Source organism: Salvelinus namaycush, chromosome 25 (assembly GCF_016432855.1).
Source record: "Salvelinus namaycush isolate Seneca chromosome 25, SaNama_1.0, whole genome shotgun sequence".
Lineage (NCBI taxonomy): Eukaryota > Metazoa > Chordata > Actinopteri > Salmoniformes > Salmonidae > Salvelinus > Salvelinus namaycush.
In genome coordinates this window covers 33,331,609-33,348,188 of record NC_052331.1, presented here as the reverse complement: position 1 = coordinate 33,348,188, position 16,580 = coordinate 33,331,609, and positions in this window count along the sequence as shown.

Sequence of the window (16,580 nt, the reverse complement as noted above, 5' to 3'; positions counted from 1 at the left end):
GGACCTTGTGTACAATTGATGAATAACGTGATCTAAATCTACTTTTGGTATTGAGAGATGGAATGGGTTCATTCACCAGCAGAATGAAGAGGCTGTGACTTTCTCTGAGAGCCAAGTTCTGTTTGGTAGGGATTAGCCCAGTGCCGTACTTAAGAAGAGATGCAAATGTTAGACACCATCATCACTCTGTAGTAAACCTGTGTTACCACACGTTCATTTTAGATGACAGTTTGGGTGCAGGGGACCTCAGTTCGAATTCAGTAGGTCACAGTGATACATTTTCTCAAGTAGTTGACCTGTGCTGTGGGCTCTGAAGCCATCCTTCTCATCCAGATCACAGATCTTTTGAGCAAGCTCTCTGATGTTACGGCTCAGTTTATTGTACATGTGGAGACTGCAGGTAAACAACTAGTCCCGAATGTGACTATGCTTTCCATTGCCTGTATAGCATAATCACGCATTTTTATATGGAAAAATAATGAAACATCCCTTGTCTGTCATGAATGTTGAATACAATTTTATTTGAACTTACTGTCGATTATCCATGGGGTTGGTTCTTATTCGGGTCGAAATTTGAGACAAAATATCCACAGGAAGTATTATTAAAAAGCAACCCGACTTTAAAACGCAGGTCTCTGTGTCTGGCAATCAAGATGTGTTTGCTCATCACTTAAGGCAGTGTTTCCCAACTCCTTGAGTACCATCAACAGCACACGTTTGTTGTTGCAAAACGTATCTAATTCAACTCATTGAAGGCTTGATGATTAGTTTACAAGTTCAGTCTGTGTGCTTGTCCTAGGTGACAACAATATTGTGCGCTGTTGGTGGTACTCAAGGAAATGGAGTTTGGAAAAACTGACCTAAGGCACGTGCACAAGACAGAAATACATGCACACGATGCATGCATACTAATCTAAGTCGTGCATGTGTTTACATGGTTTTGCGCATGTGCCAGTTGATATAAATCTCAATGGCAGTACCGGCGCTCTAAAAAGTCAGGTAAACAATACTTTCCAGTAGATATTATATCTCAAATTTCGACCAGCAGAAGGACCAACTGCACAGACAACGGGTAGAGTAAGTTCAAATGTAATTTTATTCAACATTCTGGCTTGTAAGGAAAGTTTTTGCAGTGCTTAGTTTCAGGGTGTGTAAACAGAAAGCTGGAATCACAGTCTGATTTATCAGCCTGGTAAACAAGCACCTAGGTTGCTTAAAGATCAGACTGTTACCATGGCTAAGAGACGATGGTGTAAGTCTTTCACTCTCATGTTGTAAAATAGGCTAGCACTGAGGCTGTTAAGTAGGGACAGAGTTCTGGGGGTTATCAGACTTAGCATTATGGGGTTCTCTATCAACAGCGCAACCTTTTAAAAAAAATATGTTTTTATGTTGCTAATAGCTGATATATGGTTGGATCTCTGTCGACATTGAGGCTATCATTAAAGATAATCCTATCTGTGCTATCATCCAACTCAAATGAAGCCTGTAGGTTAGCCAGCAGATCTGACCCACTTGTTTACAGCTGCACTAGTTTTGGACAGCCTTCCAGTGTATATTAGGATACCATGGAGCTGGTATGAGATATGGCCTCAAAACGTACAAGGAATGAGAAATGCAGTGTACTCCCGAATTGTCCCATTATCCCAACTGTTACTCCGAGAAGATTCAACGGCCACAAAAAAAGTAGCAGTATTTCAATCTTCTCGATGGAGCAGTGTGGATAAAGGTTTTCTGACCCATATCTCGCTCTGGCTCCACGGTGTCTTAATGTAACTATGATTGCGGTCAGACCCCAGTGCAGCTCAGTGTAAACAAGCATAATGGTACTGGGGTCGGTATCTTCTGGAAACTACAATGTGCAAAAATAAACACAACATGTAACAATTTCAAAGACTTTACTGAGTTACAGTTCATATATGGAAATAAGGCAATTGAAATAAATTAATCAGGCCCTAATCTATGGATTTCACATGACTGGGAATACAGATATGCATCCAATGACTAGCTAGTTAGCGAGGTGCGCGCTATTTCAATTCGTGACGTCACTTGCTCTGAGACTTTGAAGTAGTTGTTTCCTTGCTCTGCAAGGGCTGCGGCTTTTGTGGAGCGATAGGTAACGATTCTTCGTGGGAGGCAGTTGTTGATGTGTGCAGAGGGTTCGAGCCCAGGTAGGGGCGAGGAGAGGGACGGAAGCAAAATTTGAACATTTCAGGGATATTTTATTTCAGCTCATGAAACATGGGACCAACACTTTACATGTTGTGTTTATATTTTTGTTCAGTATATATGTAAAATCCACTGGTGAAAAAATTTGTAGAGAGCAGGGATTAGACTTCAGGATGACATAGGCCTAGTGTGAGAGACTCTGCTACACTGCAGACACAGTCAATGTTAACATGCCGATCCAGCGGGTGTAAATCAATTTAAAGTTTTATTGAGGCCCAAGTTCCAAAACAATATGAAGAAAAAGTTGACTGAAACCATAGACATCACATCATTGTATCTGTCCCATTATGGTGTCTGTGAGAGTATGGGCAGTGCCATTGGCAGAGGCCATCTCCATTTTGAAGTAGTCAATTTTCTTCTGACTACTTGAGGGGCAGGTAGTTTGAGCCAAGTGTACATAAAGAACTTCAGAAAGTGCCCCCAGGAATAAATCTCTCTACATTTGCATCTCTGTTGACAGAGAAGACTGGTCTCAGACTAGACGTAACATAGTAAATGTAAATCCGGGACACTCAAATTAGTGTGATATGTTACGTTTGGTATGTTTACATAAGACAGAAGAAGGTTACTTAAGGCAAAATCGCAAACGTCTAGCAACCCAAAGGTTGCATGTTCGAATCTCATCACGGACAACTTTAGAATTTTATCTATTTAGCAACTATGCAACTATTTACTACTTTTTAGTTACTTTGCAACTATTTAGCATGGTAGAAATCTCTTGTCCTAACCCTGTCTTCTAACCTTAAGAAATTTGTGGAGTTGTTGAAAAACGTGTTTTAATGACTCCAACCTAAGTGTATGTAAACTTCCGACTTCAACTGTAAGTTAGCATTTCACTGTTAGTATACACCTTTTGTTTACAAAGCATGTGACAAATAACATTTGATTTGATTAACACAAAAAAAAAGTGTTTTGGGTAAACGCGTCTTTCAGTATAAACTGTTCCGCAACGTAGCAAACGTTCAAGCGAATTGAACACACCTCTGGCCTACAGTTGATCAGACTAATACAGGTTATCTGATTGCTAATGTTTAGGTAGGCTGCTACAACATTTGTGTGAAGAGTTTTTGCTTGTGGCTGTCTGGAGTTATTTTCCTATTTGCTAAAATAATATTGGAGTGAAGTGGATGCGCCATGCCCGACCTGTGATTTCCGTGAATCTGATTGGTAAAGACGCACGCACGCACACACTGCAGCACTTTTATAAGATGGACATAGTGCGCGAGTTGACGAATGACGAAGGCAAGTCAGTCTAAAAACAGTAGGCCTACTTTGCCCATTTTTTTCAACATTCTTGCGATAAAATGTCTTATTAAACCAAATTAAACAAATGTGCTGGGGCAAATGCCTGCTTACCACACATCACCCACTGTGCACACACTGGTTAAATCAACTTTGTTTTCACGTCATTTCAATGAAAATATGTTGGACCAATGTGGAATAGACGTTGAATTGACGTCTGTCTGTGCCCAGTGGGCATTGTCATTCATTTTGATCTCATGCTTAATAATTCATCAAAAGGATTCTGTGTTCACTTACAAAGTATCTTAGTGAACACAGTGTGCAGTATAATGCCTTTTGGGAATAGGTGTGTGAGTGTGTAACCGTTCAACTGTGTGTTCATTGGGTCCTCAGTGCTAAACCACTGGAGTGAGAGGGAATGTGTGTGTATGTCCAGGATTCCTATGAAGTGGTTGTGTGTGTGTGTGTGTGTGTGTGTGTGTGTGTGTGTGTGTGTGTGTGTGTGTGTGTGTGTGTGTGTGTGTGTGTGTGTGTGTGTGTGTGTGTGTGTGTGTGTGTGTGTTTTTGCGTGTGCACATGCATGTGTGTGTGAGGGCGCATGTGTGTGTGTGAACCCATGTGTGTGTGTGTACGTGTGTGTGTATGTGTGAAGGGCGGCTTTCTGGCTACCCAGTGCTTTGACATCCCCACACCCTCCTCCCCATCCCGGTATACGTATACACACACACACACACACACATACACACACAGAGGGATTGTGTGGCCACTCCCCACTAGCAGCAGCTTGAGAGTGTCTACACAAAGAGGCTAGTGTGTTGTTGCGTTGTCACGTCTCTGCTCTGCTCTTTCAGCTTTAGCCCTTCTCCCTGCACCCACGTTGCCCACTCATTTACCTAACGTAGCAGCCGTAAAATACATGCCTGAAAGTAGATCCCCTTCATACTGGTCTTCACGAATATATCAGTGGTAACATTCTCTTACTTTAAAGGTGTAATATTGTCACGATCGTTGTTGTAAGAATCGCACCAAAATGCAGCGTGGTTTGGGTTCGTCATCTTTTATTAAGTGAACCGGCAAAAAACAATAAAGAACAAAATGAACGTGAAGCTATGCAGTGCTCAAGGCAACTATACACAAACAAGATCCCACAAAAACCCAGTGGGAAAAGGCTGCCTAAATATGATCCCCAATCAGAGACAACGATAGAATAATAAAATAAGAAATAATAAAACTAGAGTACCCACCCTAGTCACACCCCGACCTAACCCAATTTGAGAATAAAAGGCTCTCTAAGGTCAGGGCGTGACAAATATACAGAAATCGCTCTGCCATTTCCTGGTCGCTAAAAACAAGCAATAGAGAATAGAGCAATAGAGTGTAGAACATCAATGTACTAAATCTAAACTAATATCTTAGTTTAGATTTATTGTATTTTCAGTTGTTTGAAGCTGGTAAGAAAGCCGAAACCAAAAGACGCAAATACTTAACTTAAGAACAGGAAGCATATAAATAGCGCACATAGAACATATCTACAGCATCTTAGACTTGCTTTCAGTGCGAATGACAGATCTATAACACACATTTCTATGGTAATTTGGTCGGGTTGCCCAAAAAGTTACATATAGCAGCTTTAAGGTAATAAGCAGAATCAACCGCAATCCCAAAACAGGTTAGTGAAGGTGCCGATGGGAAAATGCAAAACTGGATGAACAGGAAAAAGTCCTTCCAATCACATACACGTTTATTTGAAGTCACTCAGCAGAAACCCAAGGAGCCTGAATAAAATTATAAATGCCTTTGCATCGTGTTGATGTGGCAAGTGACAATTAGCTTTAAGAAAGTCCTATATCTTGAAAGCTTTATTGCTGAAATGCAAAACATTTTGGGACTGTATCAACAGTGGACTAATAGTTTTTGAGTGTATTCCTTTAAGAGCTGTGCCTGCCTGTGAGTGAGCCTATGGCTAGCCCAGTCAGTATGCGTAACCGTCGACAACTTTCCAGTAATTAGACCTAGATCTTGCAACATTACTGAATTTGCTTCTCCCATCTGGCTCACCAGTCACTGAGCGCTAACACATAGGAAGGAGTGGCATCCTGCCTCTCCAAGGTGACCGGGCTGATTTTACCTCCAGGAGCGCGTTGCCTTCTCAGCCGTCCTGCTATGGTTTGTCTTGTTTTATTGATTGGGGAGGGTTGTGAGTTGCTCAGGAAAGGTAGGTTGGGTAAATTGGACATGTTAGTGAAAGCACATTGTGGTCTTTTCTTGGTCTTGAGGCTAAGTGGGCTTTGGCTATTATGTGTGCATGAGGTTTAGTAAAGGCATGGTCAGTAATATTAAGCTTTATATTTCAGACAGGCTAGTCCGGTCATCTTGGTTGTCCTATCTGTATTTCGGCATTGTCAATGTATTTGTATTAGTAGTAGTAGCTTGTGTGGGTAAAATCAGTGGTGAAGTCAAGCCAGAAAAAAAAGCCATATTACAAAAGTATTAAGCCCCCTTGACTTTTTCCAGATTTTGTTACAATACAGCCTTATTCTAAAATGGATTAAATAAAAATAAATCCTCAGCAATCTACACACAATACCCTATAATGACAAAGTGAAAACAGGTTTTTAGAAATAAAAAAACAACAGGTTTTTAGAAACCTCAGCACAAGAACTGTTCTTCGGGAGCTTCATGAAATGGGTTTCCATGGCCGTGCAGCCGCACACAAGCCTAAAATCAGCATATGCAATGCCAAACATCGGCTGGAGTTGTGTAAAGCTCACTGACATTGGACTCTGGAGCAGTGGAAACGTGTTCTCTGGAGTGATGAATCACGCTTCACCATCTGGCAATCTGATGGACGAATCTGGGTTTGGCGGATGCCAGGAGAACACAACCTGCCCTAAAGCATAGTGCCAACTGTAGAGTTTGGTGGCGGTGGAATAGTGGTCTAGGCTGTTTTTCATGGTTCGGGCTAGGCCCCCTAGTTCGAGTGAAGAGAGGGAAATCTTAACACTATAGCATACAATGGCATTCTAGATGATTCTGTGCTTCCAACTTTGTGGCAACAGTTTGGGGAAGGCCCTTTCCGGTTTCTGCATGACAATGCCCCAAGCGAGGTCCATGCAGAAATGGTTTGTTGAGATTGGTGTGGAAGAAACTTGACTGGCCTGCACAGAGCCCTGACCTCAACCCCATCGATCACCTTTGGGATGTATTGGAACACCGACTGCAAGCCATGCCTAATCGCCCAACATCAGTGCCCAACCTCTCTAATGCTCTTGTGGCTGAATGGAAGCAAGTCCCCGCAGCAGTGTTAGTAGTGGAAAGCCTTCCTAGAACAGTGGAGGCTGTTATAGCAGCAAAGGGGGGGACCAACTCCATATTAATGCCCATGATTTTGGAATGAGATGTTCGACAAGCAGGTGTCCACATACTTTTGGTCAGGTATTGTATTTGATCGTATACAAATGTGTGTGTATATGTGTTATGATAATTGCGATGTTTGCTCTAGGCCGAGACAATAAGAAGACACAGTGGCAGAATAAATTCAACCTTGTTTCATCACAAAACCGGATAACAACCTCTGTCCAGTGCAGTTCACAAAGCATATTGCATGTACAGTAACAGACAGTTACATGACCTACAGCATGGTCAAGAAAGTTTGTTTCTTACATTTTCAGACCACTAAACAACTATTGATTTAGAACCATGGAGAGTTACTGCAAGTCGCAAAGAAAACAGGAGATGCCTCCACTATTCCAGCACCATTTCACCTTAAACGTTTCAACATCATCAAATCACCTCTACTTAGTCTAATACAGTGGCAACTAAAAGATAACAAAACAATTTGAGTCCAATCATCGTAAGCTGAATATGATGTGGCTGTCCATGGTTCTGATGTGTGTGTGAGAGAGCGTTCTTGTGAGTAGAAAAAAACATGGAACCCTACTTGTAGAGAAACGCCAATACCATCCTCCTCTCTTTTATGTTGACAAATTGGTCTATGACGCTGTCAATCAATTCAAGTTGTTTCTGTCAATGACATATTTCTCTGTGATAGGAGTGAAGCCAAATCCAAACTGTTTTCCCTTGACACTTGTTTTTGGTGCACCAGGACCATTCACAGTTGAGCTCACTCAGTTTAGCTCGACGCTGATTGGCTATTATTTAAAAGAAAAAATGATCAAGGGAGGCCAAATGCTCGTTGGCTTCCCTTGCATTCAATGCTACAGGTGGCAACAATGTCATACTCTTTACGACCAGACAGCATCATATAGATGGCATACAGAGACAGAGGGGCGCTGTTTCGCTCGCTCGGATGCTTTCTCCGGTGAGATACATTCAGCCTCATGCGAAGTGAAGGAAAATTATGACAACACAGAGACACAAAATATAAATTATTATTATTAAAAATATATATATTGGTCAATGTTTTAGGGAAGCCTGGCTTCCCTTGGCATCTATGAATACACACCACTGATTAGTAGGGTGGTATACACACTTAGAAAGGATAATGTAGGATAATATAGAAGTCTATGATTAAGTTCTGCCTCTCACTAGTTACTAGTTGTGTGATGTCTATTGTTCTGAATTACTGTTTGTTCAGAAGAGATTGATTGTTATGATATATACATTGCCATTTGTGCTGGTATTTCAAGTTAACATGTTGTCTGTCCTGGTCCGAGATCTGATTGTACTTTTGCCTAATCCTTTTTTATTGTCAAGCCAAATGTTTTACATGACAATTCCATAAGGAGTTGGCAAGAGAGCAGAAACACCAGATTGAAACCAGGCTAGTCTCTGTTCTATTTCTGATATCAAACTTTTTGGGCATTCATCATGTGGCAGCTCCCGAGTGGTGCAGCAGTCTAAAGTACTGCATCTCAGTGCTAGAGGTGTCACTACAGACACTGGTTCGATTCCAGGCTGTATCACAACCGGTTGTGAATGGGAGTCCCATAGGGCGGCGCACAATTGTCCCAGCGTTGTCTGGGTTAGGCCGGTGTAGGCCGTCATTGTAAATAAGAATTTGTTCTTAACTGACTTGCCTAGTTAAATAAATAAATGTGTATTGCTTTCTTGTGTTCCAGGGGTGTGGGTTAGATCTCTGCATATGTCTGCAAGGTATGTGTTAATAACTGTGTAAGGCCTGAATACAATTGATTGTTAGTCATCCCACATCGTGGTGGGGCCATAATTGCGAACATTAGAAAAACGTGGAGTTTATTTGGATAGTCCCAAGTAGATGCTCTATAGAATGTCATGATATCAACAAACTATCTGTTAGAAAAAGGGTTAGGGTAAGAGTTACGGTTAGGGTAAGAGCACTCCAGTCTCATTTTCACCTCATTTAACACCTGATTTACTTAAGGCAAATCTCAATAGGTGGTCCAGGTAAGTCACATGTGTGCTTTACTCCTTTCCTCTTTTGTTCTCTATTGTTCCTCAAGTAAGGGGGAGGCTGATGACATCACCAATTCCCATCAGACCAACTCCTTGAACGCCCTACTCCTTTAAGTTTGTAGTTGTGTCTAAAAAGAACACTGTTTTGCTGAAAATATACAGTACCAGTCAAAAGTTTGGACACACCTATTCATTCCAAGGTTTTTCTTTTCTTTTTACTATTTTCTATATTGTAGAATAATAGTGAAGACATCAAAACTATGAAATAACACATATGGAATCATGTAGTAAAATATATTTTAGATTCTTCAAAGTTGCCACCCTTTGCCTTGATGACAGCTTTGCACACTCTTGGCATTCTCTCAACCAGTTTCATGAGGTAGTCATCTACCTCAATTAACACGGAGTCACCTCAATTAACAGGGAGTCGAGGGAGACTCTGCCAACAACACAGGTGTCACAAGTGTTTACTTGTGTCACATGATACTCTTTTATTCTGAGGTCTTGCCTGACAAGCTGTGAAAATAGCAAGTGAACAGTGAATTCAATTATTTTTGGAAGTCACTAAACCATTGCAATCACATTGCTTGACATATTATGATACCACCATTCCTCCTTCTGGTAGGTCCCGGCATCTGTTCATGACCAGGGAATCAGCCTGGCACCCAACTGTGCACTTTGTCTAACAGAAAAACAGGGTCATCATCCCTTAACATAATGTAGCTCGAGAAATATCAATCTTGTTTGGGAGATAATTCTATTCTTCAGAGATGTAGACTGACTGGCTCCAGATTGGAGTCAGGCCTGTGACGCCATTACACTATGTAACCAACTGTGAAATGTTCGCTATGGCCCTGAGTTGGTTTTGGTTTGTTGCTGCTAGGTAGTACACTGTTATAGTCAGACATAAGTTAGCTAGTACCACAATAGCTGCATCCAATATTTATTTGTGCCCTGGACATGGGTTGCACCTCAGGGGCTAATGTGAATGTTTCGTCCCAAATAAATAAATAAATAATTCTGTTTTATTGTCACATACACAAGATACCTGCAGTGAAATGTGTTGTTTTACAGGGTCAGCCATAGTAGTACAGCGTCCCTGAAGTAAATTATGGTTAAGTGCCATGCTGAAGGGCACATTGACATTATTCACCTTGTCGGCTTGGGTATTCAAATTGGCGACCTTTGGGTCACTGGCCCCACGCTCTAACCTAGGGGTGTCAAACATATGGCCAGGTGGTCCAATCCTGTAAAAAAAACATTAAATCATAATAGTAATACAAAACATTGTGGAGGGAAATGAACTCAATATACTTTAAAATGACTAAAACCAAATCGGAACTGTGTAAAAATAATAATGGACATTATTCATACAGTTTCTTGACTGTCCAGCTCGCTAATAATCCGTAGACAGTCAGGGAGCGTAGAAAATGTTTTTAAAGATTGATAATTTTTTGCAAATTTTTATAGCAAGGGAAATATTACAAAGATTCAGTCCGGGCCCTCTGGACCTCGTTGAAGACCGAATGCGGCCCCTGGGGCAAATGGAGTTCGAAACCCCTGCTCTAATCACTAGGCTACCTTATAACTTATATTGTCATGGAAATACGATGGCATCGCTAAAGTAGGCAAATAATTAGTAGGAAACAACTTTGCCATATTATGATGTTGTCAAATTGACTTTAGAGAGATGGCAATGATGCCATTACTGTTACTAGTAAAGTTTGTCAAAAATAGCTAGCAATGGTAATGTTAGCTAGCTAAAATACGGTGGTCCCCTCAATCTTAGTTAACTGGCTAAAGTTATACTGCCTCTACAGTCAATCTGGCGACATCACAATCATGACTAAATGTTTTCCTACTTATTATTTGCCTTCATTTTAAATCCGAGTTGTATTGAGGTAGGCTAATGTTAGCCAGCTATGCTAGCGATGATAATGATTATCAAAATATACATAGCCAGATACATAAACAGCAGTCTATGGTCTAGCTACGGATATACTCACCACCATTGGGGACCAACGAACTCCAACCACCTATACCGCATCGTAGGGTGTTTCAGCAGAGCATGCAAACAAACCATAGTGTGAAGGATGGTTTTGTTTGTTCTCTTTTTAACAAAAATATATGCCTTATAGAAATAGGACATGTTAATCACAAAACATAGCGTGACTGCAGAAAAGCTGTTGTTAATCTAGGGTGTCGACTGTGCTAACCAGAAGGTTGAGACAAGATGGAAAAATGCTGAATAACAAGAAAACAGGAACTGAGCAGTGTAGCCACCGACAACTCAGCTCAAACTTCACAACAAACACTTCCGGATATCTGGATCCTGTGTGCTGTGAGGCTGGGACCAGCCTGGGCACCACCGATAGGCTAGCAAGTTTAAACCACGCTAAGCCTCTAACTCTAAAGTTGGAACTACCTTTGTCACAGTATAAAAGAAGATGTCTGTACTATTTGTCAGTTCTCTGCTTTACCCTGCGTGGTGATACAGTGAACCCGTATATACGAAAATTGCATTTACCATTTATCGCTTGTGTTAAATAAAAATAATTAAAGTATGTTCGGTGACTCCATCACATTTTATCCTGATACCAGATTCGATTGATGCAACCTTTTACAATAGTTGGCGGTACATCCTGCTGGAAGCATGCATTGTCGAACCGGAGAGGGCTTTTCAGTCTCAAACGGTCTTGATCCTTTGAACACGTTGGGGCGATGAAACAATGGAGCCCCATTCAATGAAGGGAAGTGAAGTGGGCAGAAGAGCGATTTCCACGTGGAGCTTGGCAAAAGGGGGCATGAATTGTTGACATAATTGTAATCCAAACCTCACCTTAATTTACTTGCTGTGACGTACTCAGGTTCCAAACTCTGTCAGACAATACTGACTTCATGACCAAAATGATCCTATTTACACTTTGTAGTCAATTTTGACACTAGAATAAATGTTTCTGACTCATATCGATGCCACACAGGCTGTTTCCAAAGGGATTAGTTGGGTTTTAGAGGCAGTCGTATTTTAAACCTCTAAATGAAAGGTTTACTTTTGTTCCCTTTTACTTGGTCTGTCTAAAGTGTAGAGTGCCAATAATGCATTATCATCGCATCCTTGACTAGACTACTTATTAACGTCGCCTTAGACAAAATTCATAAGACTAGTTTTCGCATATATAACTAAATCCCAAAGTATTTGCTTATCCGTTTCAAATACGTCCATGTGCTTTTACGGAGAAAATATAAAGGAGATCTGTACAATATCCAAGTAAATGCCATTAGAAATAAAGCTCAAACAAATGCAGCTAGTGTATTGTCCAGGTTCAATGTTTGACGTGACTAAGTTGGCTAGCTAGCTAGTAAGTGACAAGAACGTTATTGATTCTATTTAGAATGAACGACCAGTCCTTTTGCATAGCCGGTATGGAAAAATAATGAATGACTTGGTCGCGCCTGTAGCAACGTGACCAAAATAACAAATAACCAGATTTTTATCGGAACTATATCTTCTGGTGGAAGAGTGAAATTGTATGAATTGACTTATCAAAATAACATTTGAATGAAAATATGTAATTCATTGTCACGTTCGTCGTATGAATCGGACCAAGACGCAGCGTTGTATGCGTACATTCTATATTTATTAAAAGAATGAACACTGAACAAACTAACAAAACAACAAAACGAACCGTGAAGCTAATATGAATAGTGCAGACAGGCAACTAAACATAGAACAAGAACCCACAAACACCAAAGGGGAAATGGCTACCTAAATATGATCCCCAATCAGAGACAACAACAGCTGCCTCTGATTGGGAACCATATCAGGCCACCATAAACATACAAATACCTAGACCTACAAAACCCTAGATATACAAAACCCCAAGACATTACAAAACCCCTAGACAATACAAAAACTAGCTATCCACCCTAGTCACACCCTGACCTAACCAAAACATAAAGAAAACAAAGATATCTCAGGTCAGGGCGTGACATTCATTGCTATTTTAATATGTGTTGGCAACAGATTTATAAAAGCAACAAGGCATGCGAGGCAGTTATATCTTGAATAGAGTCCCAGGTAAATGGGTTGACAACGCCATTTACCTGTGAGTGTATTCATGATAGAGCACTGCCTATTGTATTACTTAGTTCTAAAAAGTTCTGCCTACAATAATTTCTTGATTCAACAGTTAGAGTGAATTCGAAATAAATAACTTTTTGCATTTCTGTCTTCTGTAACCTCTTTCAACATCTAGCTCAACCCATGATACCTTTCTGAAATACTCAAAATGTTTCCTAATCACACAAAATTGAATTGTCATTGGGGTACAATTAGGACTGTAATAATGGTGTCCCAGTGCAGTGGATCCCAAATGTAAACTGGATGTCTTTCCTCCATTGGAAAAGCCTATAAGACTTTACCACTGTAGCTACTCCATGCTGTCCTACTTTGGCTTAGCCTCGTCTGAACCATCCTGGTCTCGCGAGCTTACATTCTGTTTCGCTACATGGATACAGTTTGGCCACGGCCAGATTCAAACTGTTTAAGCCCCTCCCTTCCGTTCACCGTGTGGCCGGACCAATCAGTGTCCTCTGATAATCTGTGGAGGTGGTTTAGTTGATGACAACCAGTGGTATGAAGTACTCAAGTAAAAATACTTTAAAGTACTAGTTAAGTATTTTTTGGAAGTATCTGTACTTTACTATTTATATTTTTGACTACTTTTACTTCACTACATTCCTAAAGAAAATATTGTACATTTTTACACATTTTCCCTGACAAGCCAAAGTATTAGTTACATTTTGAATGCTTAGCAGAACAGGAAAATTGTGAAATTCATTGGCTATCCTTAAATTTTTAAAACAAGAAAAGGGTGCCGTCTGCTTTGCTTAATACAAGGAATTTGAAATGATTTATACTTTTACTTTTGATATTTTAGTATATTTTAGCAAATACATTTACTTTTGATACTTAAGTATATTTAAAAACAAATACTTTTAGACTTTTACTCAAGTATTATTTTACTGGGTGACTTTCACTTTTACTTGAGTAACTTTCTATTAAGGTATCTATACTTTTACTCAAGTATGACAATTGGGTACTTTTTCCACCACGACCAGATTCAAACCGTTTAAGCCCCCCCCTTCCGTCCACCGTATGGCTAGACCAATCAGTATCCTCTGATAATCTGTGTGGGTGGTTTAGTTGATGACAACATCGAAGTCGAAAATCATAACAACAATGAGGAGCAAATGTAATGAGATAACAATGAGGCCAGAGATAGCCAGACTTGTAACTTGGGCTAAGGAACAGAAGTTGGGTTTTCTGAAAAACACAAACAATGCGTACTCTGCAAGCCATACAGCGGATGAAGGTGCGCTAAGAGTGTGGTGAATGGATAGACGTGGTTATGGACAGCAAGGAAGAAGGAGCCCCATGCGACTGGGGACAAGAATTGTGACTTGCTTTCCTCTCCGGAGCAGAGCGCCCTTGAAAGGAATGGTACCTGGAGTGGCATTAAGTCTGTGACATCCACCGTTTGGTGCGACGCAGACCAGGTGGAGAGCGTGGTGAAACTGAGAAGATACTGGCTGTACTACTGAGTTTTGATGCAGAGTCTTTACCAGATAAAGTCAAGTTATGATGTGTCAGTTATCCCATGAGAGCTTTTGTCCCGAATCCATTACAGTGTTTTACGTGTCAAGCTTATGGTCATGTGGAAGCAGTGTGTAGGAGGGAGATTTTTAGATGTGAGAAGTGTGCAGGAGGACGTGAGACAAAGGAATGTGTAGTATCGTTGGGAAACGTGTGTGTGTGTGTGTGTGTGTGTGTGTGTGTGTGTGTGTGTGTGTGTGTGTGTGTGTCCGATGAGAGAAAGGCAGGTTGAGATTGCCAGGATCAGAGTAGTACAGAAGGTGCCCTATGTTGAGGCAGTGAAGAGAGTAGTAGAGGAAGATGGGTCCAGGGTGAGGGATCCTAAAGAGGACAACAAGAGGATCTTTGTGAGTAGGCCGAGACCAATAGAGAGTGATAGTATGGTGTGTTTTTTTGCCGTTCATGGCCATGGTTGTCAATTGTACCACAGGAATGTAGCGTAAATCACAGAGGATAGATGTTGTGGTGGCAGCTTCAAAGAAGTTCTTGGGTGTACGAGATTTTACTGCAGAAGAGTTACATGATGTTTTGAACGATAGTGTCCCGTTCTCCCAGGCTGCTGGCCTGGAGTAGGATCAGATGGGGCCAAAGTAGTGGAATAGTGGTGAGGTTTTAATGGGTGTAGGGTTAGTTGGTATAGTGGTGAGATTTTAATGGGTGTAGGGTTAGTTGGTATAGTGGTGAGGTTTTAATGGGTGCAGGGTTAGTTGGTATAGCGTCTTCTGGATTTGACCAGAGTAGGCGGTCATTGTAAATAAGAATTTGTTCTTAACTGACTTTCCTAGTTAAATAAAGGTTAAAAATAATTAAAAAACAGGCACAATACTTTTGAAGGTACGTAGGGCACAGGATGTCATCACATAACTATAAGCTCCACTCCACATTAACTTCTGAATTCCTACTCATTGCAAAATAAAAATGGTCAACAATAAAAATGTATGTCTGGACTTTCAAGAATGCCTGAATTGCTTCGCCTTACTTTTCTAGTTGGCTGGATGCAAGTTTCACCATCCAATTATTTCAGATCTACAAGAGTGCAAGTTTCACCATGGTACGGACCGTGGCACATGAGAATTATTAGAATATAGATAGATGGAAGGGTATACAGGCTGTCGGCAATTTATGAATGCGCAATTTGCCTAAATTGGGTAATGGAAACACTTCAACCACTAAATATTTATTCAACACTGTAGTTTTTTTGCAAAAAAGTGTTATTTTTCGGTGTGACTTCGTTACATCCATCTGTTTTTATAGACACAAGAAAGTTATGCTGCGTTCAAAAGAACTGGGGACTCGGAAAAATACAAGGTCAAATCATGATGTCAGTGATCTTCAGGTCAGAAAGTTGGAGCTCTAGAAATAGGCCTGAGTTCCCGAGTTGGAGCTCGTTTTTCTCCAAGTTCCCATTTGTTTTGAACACACTGAAGTCGGAAGTCAGAGATTTAACTGTCTTGTATCGATTTAAAAACAGTCGATGAAAACTGCATAAAATGGAAATGCACCCCAGCAGGCAATTGTCGCATCTGTTTTCTATGCAAACTTTCTAAATGTCGACAGACCTGGGTTCGATCCCAGGATGTATCACAACCGGCCGTGATCCGGGGTTCCATAGGGCGGTGCACAATTGGCTTTACTTGGCTCATCGCGCTTTAGTGACTCCTTGTGGCGGGCTGGGCCCCTGCAGGCTGACCTCGGTCATCAGTGGAATGGTGTTTCCTCTGACACATTGCTGCAGCTGGCTTCTGGGTTAAGCTGGCGGGTGTTAAGCAGCGCGGTTTGGCGGGTCATGTTTCGGAGGACACATGACTCAACCTTCACCTCCCGAGCCCATTGGGGAGTTGCAGCAGTGAGACAAGATCGAAATTGGGGAGAAAAAGTTCCTCATGGAGGGGGTGGCACCATACAGAGACAAAATGATAATGACTATGTTGCTAGAGATTAATGTGACAGAAGAATAGAAACAAAGTAGATTCATTGTTGTAATGTGCCTTTGTGCGCGCCAGTCTGTTGGTAGCTCTGCCAGCCTATGAAACCAGTAGGTCGATCTGTTCTAATTATT